Genomic DNA, 10,608 nt, shown 5'->3' with positions numbered 1-10,608 from the left:
CAGGCAGAAGACGAGAAACCGAGGAATCCAAAAACAGGTCAAAAACAGGCAGGCAAACGAACAAACGAGGTCAAAACGCTGGTCAGAACTACAAGAGTTACAAACTGGCGACTGACATGGGGAAGAGACAGGGTTTAAATACACAAAAGGGAGGGAAGACAACTAGACACAGGTGGAGCAAATCAGGGCGGAGACAGGTAATCAGGTGAAAGGTAAGAACGATCAGGGAACAGGAAGTAAAGACGACAGACAAGACACATGAGGGGAAACTTAACAAAATAAAACAGGAAGTGACAAACAAACATAAAAGACAGACAAAACCAGACTAACGTCTGGCTGCAGGTGTGACAGTACCCCCCCTCCTAGGGACGGCACCAGACGGACCAGGGACATCAGGATGGCTTCGATGAAACTGTCAGATAAGGTCCGGGTCCAGAATGCGGGATGCTGGCACCCAGGAGCGCTCCTCAGGTCCATAACCCTCCCAATCCACGAGGTATTGGAACCCTCTCCCCCGGCGCCGAGCTGCCATCAAACGCCGGACCGTGTTAGCTGGATCCCCGTCAATCATCCGTGGTGGGGGAGGAGGTTGGGTGGGCAGGACCAGAGGACTTTCCTTCACAGGTTTGATTTGGCTGACGTGAAAGGTGGGATGGATCCTCATAGACCTTGGTAACTTTAGGCGAACAGAAACAGGATTAATAATTTTCGAGATAGGGAATGGACCGACAAACCTGGGTGCCAACTTGCGACTCTCTATCCGAAGAGGGAGATGTTTAGCAGACAGCCAAACCCTCTGGTCAGGATGGTAAACAGGAGCGGGACTTCTATGGGCATCCGCCGAGGTCTTGTAACGGCCTGACGCCTTTAATAGGGCCTGTCTAGCTCGAGTCCAAGTCCTCTTGCATCGGTGGATGAGAGCCAGGGCCGAGGGCACGCCCACCTCCTTCTCCAAGGACGGAAACAAGGGTGGCTGAAAACCATAAACCACATGAAATGGTGAAAGCCCAGAGGAAGCACTGGGCAGTGAATTATGAGCGAACTCCACCCACAACAGATGACGGCTCCAGGAGGCGGGATTCTGGGAGGCCAGCACACAGAGACCCACCTCCAGGACCTGGTTCAGCCTCTCCGTTTGGCCATTGGACTGCGGGTGAAAACCAGAAGACAGACTGACAGAAGAACCAACAAGAGAACAAAAGGCTTTCCAAAAACTGGCAATAACTGAGGCCCCCTATCGGAGACTACGTCTCTGGGGAAACCATGCAGACGAAACACATGAGTCAATAGCGCCTCCGCTGTCTCTTTAGCCGAGGGCAGTTTAGGCAAAGGGATAAAATGCACCATCTTGGAGAATCTATCCACTACGGTGAGAACCACCGTGTTACCATTAGACGGGGGCAAACCAGTCACAAAGTCCAGGGCGATGTCCAACCAGGGTCTTTTGAGGACAGGCAACGGACACAACTCCCCCATGGGAGCCTTATTAGAGACCTTACAGGCCGCACACACAGGACAGGCAGCCACATATTCCGCAACCTCCTCTTCCATGGCTGGCCACCAAAAGCGCTGTTTCACCACAAACAGGGTCCTCTTCACCCCAGGATGGCACGCCATCTTTGAAGCATGGCCCCATTGGATCACCTGAGAACGAAGGTGCGGAGGGACAAACAGACGGTCTGGCGGAACGCCATCCGGAATTTCACAGTCATTAAGGGCCTCCATGACCAATTTCTCAACCCCCCACTGAAAAGCCCCTACCACACAGGTACTAGGCAGAATAGTCTCAGGTTCAGACAAGAGGGTGTCAGGAGAGAAAACCCTGGAGAGCGCATCTGGCTTCCCATTCTTAGAGCCAGGACAGTAGGAAAGGGTGAAGTTAAAACGGGTGAAGAAAAGAGCCCACCTGGCCTGACGAGAGTTGAGGCGCTTCGCCGAGCGTAGATACTCCAGGTTCTTGTGGTCCGTCCAGATAAGAAATGGCACGTCTGTCCCCTCCAACCAATGGCGCCACTCCTCCAACGCCACCTTAATAGCCAGCAGCTCACGGTTCCCAATATCATAATTCCTTTCGGCAGGTGACAATCTCTTAGAGAGATAAGCGCAGGGATGGAGTCTGTTATCAGTAGGAGAGCATTGTGAAATGACCGCCCCAACGCCCAAATCGGAGGCATCGACTTCCACCACAAACTGCAGAGTTGGGTCAGGAACGGACAGGATGGGAGCCGTGGAGAACGCCCTCTTCAGGTGGTTAAAGGCCTTCTCAGCCTCAGGACTCCACCTGAATACAGACTTGGAAGAGGTGAGAGAATGCAGGGGGGCAGCCACACTGCTGAACCCCCGAATAAACTTCCTATAGAAGTTAGCAAAACCCAAAAATCTTTGAACATCCTTTCTGGAAGCTGGAGTCGGCCACTCCCTGACCGCACTAACCTTTTCGGGGTCCATCTGGACGCTACCTTCTGAGATGATGAAGCCCAAAAAGGACACCGAAGGCTGGTGAAATTCGCATTTCTCCGCCTTGACAAACAGTTGATTAGCCAGGAGTCTCTGAAGTACTTGTCGCACATGCTGAATGTGGGTCTCCTCATCTGGGGAAAAAAAATCAAAATATCGTCCAGGTAGACAAACACAAAAACATTAAGCATGTCTCTGAGAACATCGTTGACCAATGCCTGGAAAATAGCGGGGGCGTTGGTTAGACCAAAAGGCATCACCAAATACTCGTAATGACCACTAGGGGTGTTGAACGCCGTCTTCCACTCATCTCCTTCTCTGATACGAACTAAATTGTAGGCATTGCGAAGATCTAGTTTAGAGAAGACTTTAGCACCATGCAACAGTTCAAAGGCGGAAGACATCAGTGGCAAGGGGTACCTGTTGCGGACAGTAATGTCGTTAAGCCCCCTATAATCAATACAAGGCCTGAGAGATTTATCCTTTTTGTCCACAAAAAAGAATCCTGCTCCTCCAGGCGACGACGAGGGCCTAATTAGCCCAGCAGCCAAGGACTCATCAATGTATTTTTTCATAGCTAAGTTTTCAGGGCCAGACAGGGAATATAATCTCCCTTTAGGGGGAGAAGTACCAGGACGCAGATCTATGGCACAATCATAAGGGCGATGAGGTGGCAGGGCCGTAGCTTTAGATTTACTGAAAACCTCCTTTAAGTCGTGATAACACTGGGGAACTTTTTCAAAATCAGGAAAATCCTTACTTTCCTCCATAGGAACACTAACAGGAGCTACAGCAATTGGTGACATCTTAGGGGGACTAACAGGTAATTTAACATATTTGCATCGAGTTTCACAATCTTTACACCAGGAAAAAAACCTCCCCTGTGCCCCAATCGATATATGGTTTGTGGATCTGTAACCATGGGTACCCCAAAATGAGTGGTTGAGTTTCTGAGTTGTAAATGTGAAAGCTAATGCTTTCAGTGTGTCCATCAATAAACTGCACAGTCACCGGCTCAGTACAATGAGTGATACGACAGATCACGTGATCATCCAAGGCTCGGGCTTCCAGCGGACGCTGAACTGGGGTCGAGATGAGTCCAAGCTTAGTTACTAGGTTCTGGTCCATAAGGTTAGCGTCGGACCCGGAATCGATCAGGACGGGGTGCTGGAGAGACAGAGAATTAGAACACAACAGAACCACAGGAAACAGACGAGTAACAGTTGATAAACACACTGTTCTGCTCAACAGCGACCCCTCACCATCTTGGCATCAGGTCCAAGGGTGCAGCTGCTTAATCTATGACCACTTTGTCCACAGTACAGGCAGAGTCCCTCCGTCATGCGTCGGCGGCGTTCCTCTGCCGAGATGTGAGTCCGTCCCAACTGCATAGATTCCTCCTTGTTCCCACCAGTCTCAGCTGCCGGAAGCCGTAACGTCTCACGACCAGGTCCCCTGCTGGACGAAGAGCTGACCTCTGGTTCCATGGACTGCCAAACTGATTCCTGATCAGCGACCCGGATAGCCTCGGCGATAACATCGTCTAGGGAGGTAAGCTGTTGGCGGAGCGCCATCTCACGGCCGACAGAGTGATTAAGGCCGGGTAAAAAGGCAGTGATCAGGGCCTGGTTGTTCCACCCAGATTCCACTGCTAGTGATCGAAAGGCGCTCACATATTGCCTGATGGTCCGCTCTCCCTGTCTAAGCCTCATAATCTGATGACCTGCGAACTGGGTCCGAACCGGGTGGTCATAAACCCGCTTAAGTTCGGTTACCAGGGCCGAAAAAGACAGAACAGCAGGAGAACCTTGTTCAAAAAGTGCATTAAAGTAACTGAGAGGAGGGCCTTCCAGCAGACTAGCCAAATAAGCAATCTTTACAGAGTCTTTAGCAAAACGAACAGGGTGGTACTCAAAAATTAACTGAATTTGAGTAAAAAAGTCTCGAAAAGTGTCAGGGTTACCAGAATACTTGGAAGGTGCCGGAATGTTCGGCTCAGCCGAGCCTCGAACAGGCGGAGTGGAGGACCAATTCTCGCTTGACACAGCTGCGGCCACAGCCTGGGTACGAGTGAGCTGAGAAACTTGTGTGGCTAAATGTGTCATCCTATCCACCAGAGAGTGTAGCGTCCTCTCATGTCCACCCAGTCTGTGCCCCTGGGACTGAATAGCCTCCTGGACCTGTGTGAGTTCTGCTGGATTCATTTTATGGCCAGTTTGTACTGTAATGGTGCGAGTACAAACACAGAATCCAGATGCAGAACTCAAACGCCAAAAATATAGTTCAAGAGGTTTATTTATCACACACAGGTGAAAAATAATGATCAGTGACAGAATCTTGAGGATAATGGTTGGTGATATCCTCCTCTGATTCGTTCTCCGGATCGAGGGCGACAGCCCGTCTCCCCGAGCGGTGTTTGGGGTGTTTTTCCCGACTAGGGAAAAGCAAAGGGAGGTCAGGGACGGAAACAGGTCATACACAGGCAGGCAAATTCTCGGGCAACAGGACAAAAGGACAAGGCAAAAGTCACGTACCGGTAGTCAGGGCGAGAAGGTCAAAACCAGGTATCAAGAGAGGCAGACAAAACCAGACAGGGAGCAGGCAGAAGACGAGAAACCGAGGAATCCAAAAACAGGTCAAAAACAGGCAGGCAAACGAACAAACGAGGTCAAAACGCTGGTCAGAACTACAAGAGTTACAAACTGGCGTCTGACAGGGGGAAGAGACAGGGTTTAAATACACAAAAGGGAGGGAAGACAACTAGACACAGGTGGAGCAAATCAGGGCGGAGACAGGTAATCAGGTGAGAGGTCAGAACGATCAGGGAACAGGAAGTAAAGACGACAGACAAGACACATGAGGGGAAACTTAACAAAATAAAACAGGAAGTGACAAACAAACATAAAAGACAGACAAAACCAGACTAACGTCTGGCTGCAGGTGTGACAAGAACAGTTTCTTTCAGATCATTTACAGCGTTTTATTTTGTAGGATTTCTGTGCATTTCTTGTGCTGACATTGGAGCTGCCTTGAGTGAACTGTATTTACGAGCAAGCCACACATAAAAATATATCATTCTCTTATATACAGGGTGGGGAAGCAAAATTTACAATATTTTGAGGCAGGGATTGAAAGACAGTGTATGACCAATTAGTTTATTGAAAGTCATGAGAATTTATTTGCCACAAGAAAATTTACATCATAGAAAATGTTTTTATTCTATGTGTCCTCCTTCTTTCTCAATAACTGCCTTCACACGCTTCCTGGAACTTGCGCAAGTGTTCCTCAAATATTGGGGTGACAACTTCTCCCATTCTTCTTTAATAGTATCTTCCAGACTTTATTGTAATAGTTTTGCTCATAGTCATTCTCTTCTTTCCATTATAAACAGTCTTTATGGACACTCCAGCTATTTTTGAAATCTCCTTTGGTGTGACGAGTGCATTCAGCAAATCACACACTCTTTGACGTTTGTTTTCCTGATTACTCATACGGGCAAAAGTTTCTGAAAAGGTATGGATAATAGTGTTAGGTATGATTATGACATCAGTTTATGTTTGGTTTCAAAACAATTGACGTAGTGCCTGCTGAGAAAAAACAACTAAATGTTCATTGTAAATTTTGCTTCCCCACCCTGTATTTATTCAAAACATGGCACCAGTTTAGAAACCACTTCATACTTATAGCTGTATCATTTGTTGCACCACCCTGTAAACATTACCTATTAACTTCATTAGTTATGGATGAGGCTTTCGGTATGTTGGCAAACATGGATTTACTGTGTGTCAGCATATGAACTTTATTATGACAATGTGTTTAGTCCTTTTGAACAATTGTACAAAAACTGAGTATGTCAAGTTCCTGCAGCTAAGTAACGCTACTCCTAATACTTCCATTTTTTTCTTGTCTCCTCAAAATGATGCTTTGGACTCTTAAACATACATGAAGCATTGAATCACTATGAATACATTTCAGATGAGTTTTGTTAAAAAGAAAAACAGAATTACTCAGAGTGCGAATTATCCCTTCATAAATGGGGGGTAAGCCCCTGGCTCAGCGTCCTGCACTCTGCCCTCATCTTGTCGTCTTCCTGCTGCCTGCTTACAGTTTTCATCCTGTGCCTCTCCTGTCTGTTGGCCACCACAGTCCTTCACACACATAAACAGTGTGTAAAGCCTAATTGCACCAACACTTTTACTGTAATTGTCTGTAGATCTTAGTTCTAGTATTTCCTACTTACTCTTTTAGCACCAAAAAAGTGCCTGATGTCAGTGTGAACTTTCCTTTTCCTCATGGGGTCTGATTTACTAAGATCGCAAATACAGGGTTTCTGCAGGTGTCAGCAAATCTAATTTAATGCTTTTTAATGCCCTTTTTAATGCCACTTTAAACAAATGTAATGCCCACATCCAACTGCAGATACAATTTTATGTATAGTTTTATGACGGTTTCCTTTTTTATGCCATTAAAGGTCTGAATTTTCACAAAATCTATTTAATGACTTTTAATGCTTTTCAATGACCCACATAAACTGCAAATTTGTTTGCTCCCACTAAAAAATGCACGTGCTATTGATTTGCGTGTCATGGGTGATCAACTAAGACTGCCTGTGCAAATGACAACAGGGGAAAAGTCTCGGAGACCGCCCTATTTAAATAAGGATTTTGTGCGCTACTCGTCGTCATGGAGACAGTATGCTGGAAAAACTGCTCTAGCACTAATAGCAACAGTGCGCTGAATGATCCAGATGCACGGAAATGTAACGTTGCGAGGAGTTTTGTCATAGAATGTATTGCATTTTATTAGTGTGTGTGTGTGGGGGGGGGCGGGGGTTTGAGTTGAATGACTGTCAGGTGCACATAACTTAATAATAACTAAAACACTTCTACTAGGCCTACTATTACTTCCATGTTCTTTGGTGTTTTTCCCACTACAACACATGTATGTAGTATGATTGTATATTTATATTACAGTTACATGACAGTGGTCAAACAATGTACCTGCCCAGCAGTGGCGATTTCTCATAGACTGCAAGGGAAGCCCGGCTTCCCCTAAAATTACGAAAATTAAATGGTTAAATATGTACGGTTGTGTTGACATTTTATTGACTATAAATGTGTTAGAGCACGTTCATCTCACAGATGACTTCGTTCAGAATCAGCTTTATCACAAACCAACGGACGCGATGTTGTTCACTTCTCATCCATTCCCGTTGTGCTGTTTTCTCATACATCTGCTCAGTGCATTTGTCCGTAGACTGCGGGCATCTCTGGGCTTCAATGGGACTGAGTGGAACAGTTTTTTTTCTTTGCCTCAAAACTGGACGGTAATTGGATAAATGCCACGATGTTATCCCGCCCCCGGACGCCGGGTGTCTCTTGGGGTGAATGGAGCTGTGGGCGGAGCTCGGCCGGGCTGGATGCCAGAATCCCACGTGCTGATTGGAGGATCAGTCGAAAGGCTGAATCCCGTTTGATTGACAGCTAGTTTGAGATCTACTTCTTCACTGACACAGTTCAGTTTAATACCGTCGCACATTCTGCTGTGAAATCAGAGAAACCACTACGAAATTACTTGTTCATTTCTTGCACTGTACATAAAACACACTCGTTGGACTTCCTTGTTTCAATTTAACATAATTTCAGCGTTTTCTTGTTTCAGTTACGTAATTTAATCATTTCTTGTTCGAGTTTAATATCGTTTTGTAAATAGTTAAACCAATCAAACTGTCGGCTAGGTCGGAGTGAAAGGAACATCTCTAGTTTAAAAAGGCTGAAGTCTTACACCCACAACACAATGGGCCAAAGCAATCTGAGCAGCCCAGCTCTGCAGGACATTGAGAGGACACTGGTCCAGTCCCTGGAAAAGATGCCTACTTGGTACGATAAGGTCACTGACCATTTTCTTAAAATGGAACGGAGGGCCGAATGTATGTTTAAATAACTTGACAATTTTTTTTTATGTAAGCCAACAAAGAGCTTCCCCTGTCTGAAGGATGAGCAGCTGCCACTGCTGCCCAGCTATCCACCAGCACAGGCCTATTCTTAGTGGACTGGCCTGAGTGAATTAAAACTGACTTCTGACTGACTATTTATTTAAAAGCTAATCAGTATAGGTTTAAAAGTGTGTACCTTCCTGATGACTCAAATGTAAAAATGTAACATTCTGCAATATGTTGTCTCATGAGCTGACTTTTTAGCATTGTTTACTTGTTTTTTTTTCTGACAGAAGAGCAGGGGATGCCATCCTCAGACACTGACAGTGATGCTACCTCACCAAAGCTGGCCATTCCTGGGGCTAAAGCCAGAGAGCACTTGGGAAGGAAGCGCAAGGCTGAAACCTCACTGTCTGATGTTGGGTTGCAGGCTTTCATGGATCAGCAACACAACCAGCTACAGGAAATGATTTGTGCAGAGCAAAATCGCCAAATACAAGAGAACACCTACATGGAGATTATGCTCAGAGAACAACGAGAGGGAAAAGAGAGGCGTTTTGAAATCATGCAAGCCCAACTACAGGAAAATGCTAACATGTTTTGTCTTGCTGAGTGCTTTTTCTAATATATCTTCTGCTCAACCACAACACCAGCCTGCAACTTACTGGGTGCCTAACCCTACAGCTCCAGTGGGGTCAACCCCTACCACCACCTGGTCCATGCCTCAGTCATCCAGAGCCCACACACAGCTGCAGCCTATGCAGCCACCTACAACTGGAGCACAACCAAATGATTCCCTTCCTATGTCCGATATCCTTCACCAAGTCCATCCATCCATCCATCCATTATCTTCCGCTTATCCGGGGCCGGGTCACAGGGGTAACAGTCTAAGCAGGGATGCCCAGACTTCCCTCTCCTCAGACACCTCCTCCAGCTCTTCCGGGGGGACCCCAAGGCGTTCCCTGGCCAGCCGAGAGACATAGTCTCTCCAACGTGTCCTGGGTCTTCCCCGAGGTCTCCTCCCGGTGGGACATGCCCGGAACACCTCCCCAGGGAGGCGTCCAGGTGGCATCCGAAACAGATGCCCGAGCCACCTCAGCTGGCCCCTCTCAATGCAGAGGAGCAGCGGTTCTACTCTGAGCTCCTCCCTGGTGACTGAGCTCCTCACCCTATCCCTAAGGGTGCGCCCAGCCACCCGACGGAGGAAACTCATTTCGACCGCTTGTATCCGGGGTCTTGTCCTTTCGGTCATGACCCAAAGCTCATGACCATAGGTGAGGGTAGGAACGAAGGTTGACCGGTAAATCGAGAGCTTCGCCTCTCGGCTCAGCTCCTTCTTTACCACAACCGACCGGTACAGCGACTGCATCACTGCAGACGCAGCACCGATCCGTCTGTCAATCTCACGCTCCATCCTTCCCTCACTCGTGAACAAGACCCCGAGATTTCACCAAGTCAATTCCAGTCAAAATTTGTGTGACTTGTAATGCTGCAATTCACCTGTTATATTTTCCAGTGACACTGACTGGCTGTTTGTTATTTGTAACCCACCTGTTATATTTAGTAGTTCATTAATGACTGTCAGTTGATTGTCTGGTTGTTTTTCTGACGTAGAGTGTTGTACTCATGTTTTACTTGGTGGTAAAAAACATTCTATATACATTTAAAGGCTTTATTTTTCAACCATTTTTCAACCATTCTTCCCCTGATATGGGAACTAGAACAAGGAGGAAAAAAAGTTCACTATGTTAATTCTGAAGAACACTATTTTTTCACCAATAAAACTGTGAAGCAAATTAAAACATGCCTTTGTTTGCCTCACTTAATACATCAAAACTAAACTAAACTGAAATTACATCCTTGAAAAGTATGTAAACAGAGCATTTCGTATTTCCTGAGCCCTCTGGTTTCCTGCCTGCAAGAGATTCTGTCCCTCAGTCACATTCACTCCACCTCCATCCTCTTCATAGTCCCCCTCCTCACAGTACTCTTCATTCTGCTCTTCACAAAAATTGTGTAACACACAACATGCTGATGTCACCTGACCGACTAGAGAAATGTGAGAGTCTTGTGGCTTGAGAAGGCATCTCCAGCAACCCTTGAGCCATTCAAAGGCCCTCTCAACGACCATTCTTAACTGGCTCAAGCGGTGATTGAAGTCGACCTGGTCAGGAGTCACTCCTCTGCTTTCCTGGAATGGCTTCATGAGCCAGGGG

The sequence above is a fragment of the Sphaeramia orbicularis genome, chromosome 8, assembly GCF_902148855.1.
Source record: "Sphaeramia orbicularis chromosome 8, fSphaOr1.1, whole genome shotgun sequence".
NCBI classification, from domain to species: Eukaryota; Metazoa; Chordata; class Actinopteri; order Kurtiformes; family Apogonidae; genus Sphaeramia; species Sphaeramia orbicularis.
The sequence above is the reverse complement of the archived record's forward strand: the minus strand, read 5'-3'. Positions refer to the sequence as shown.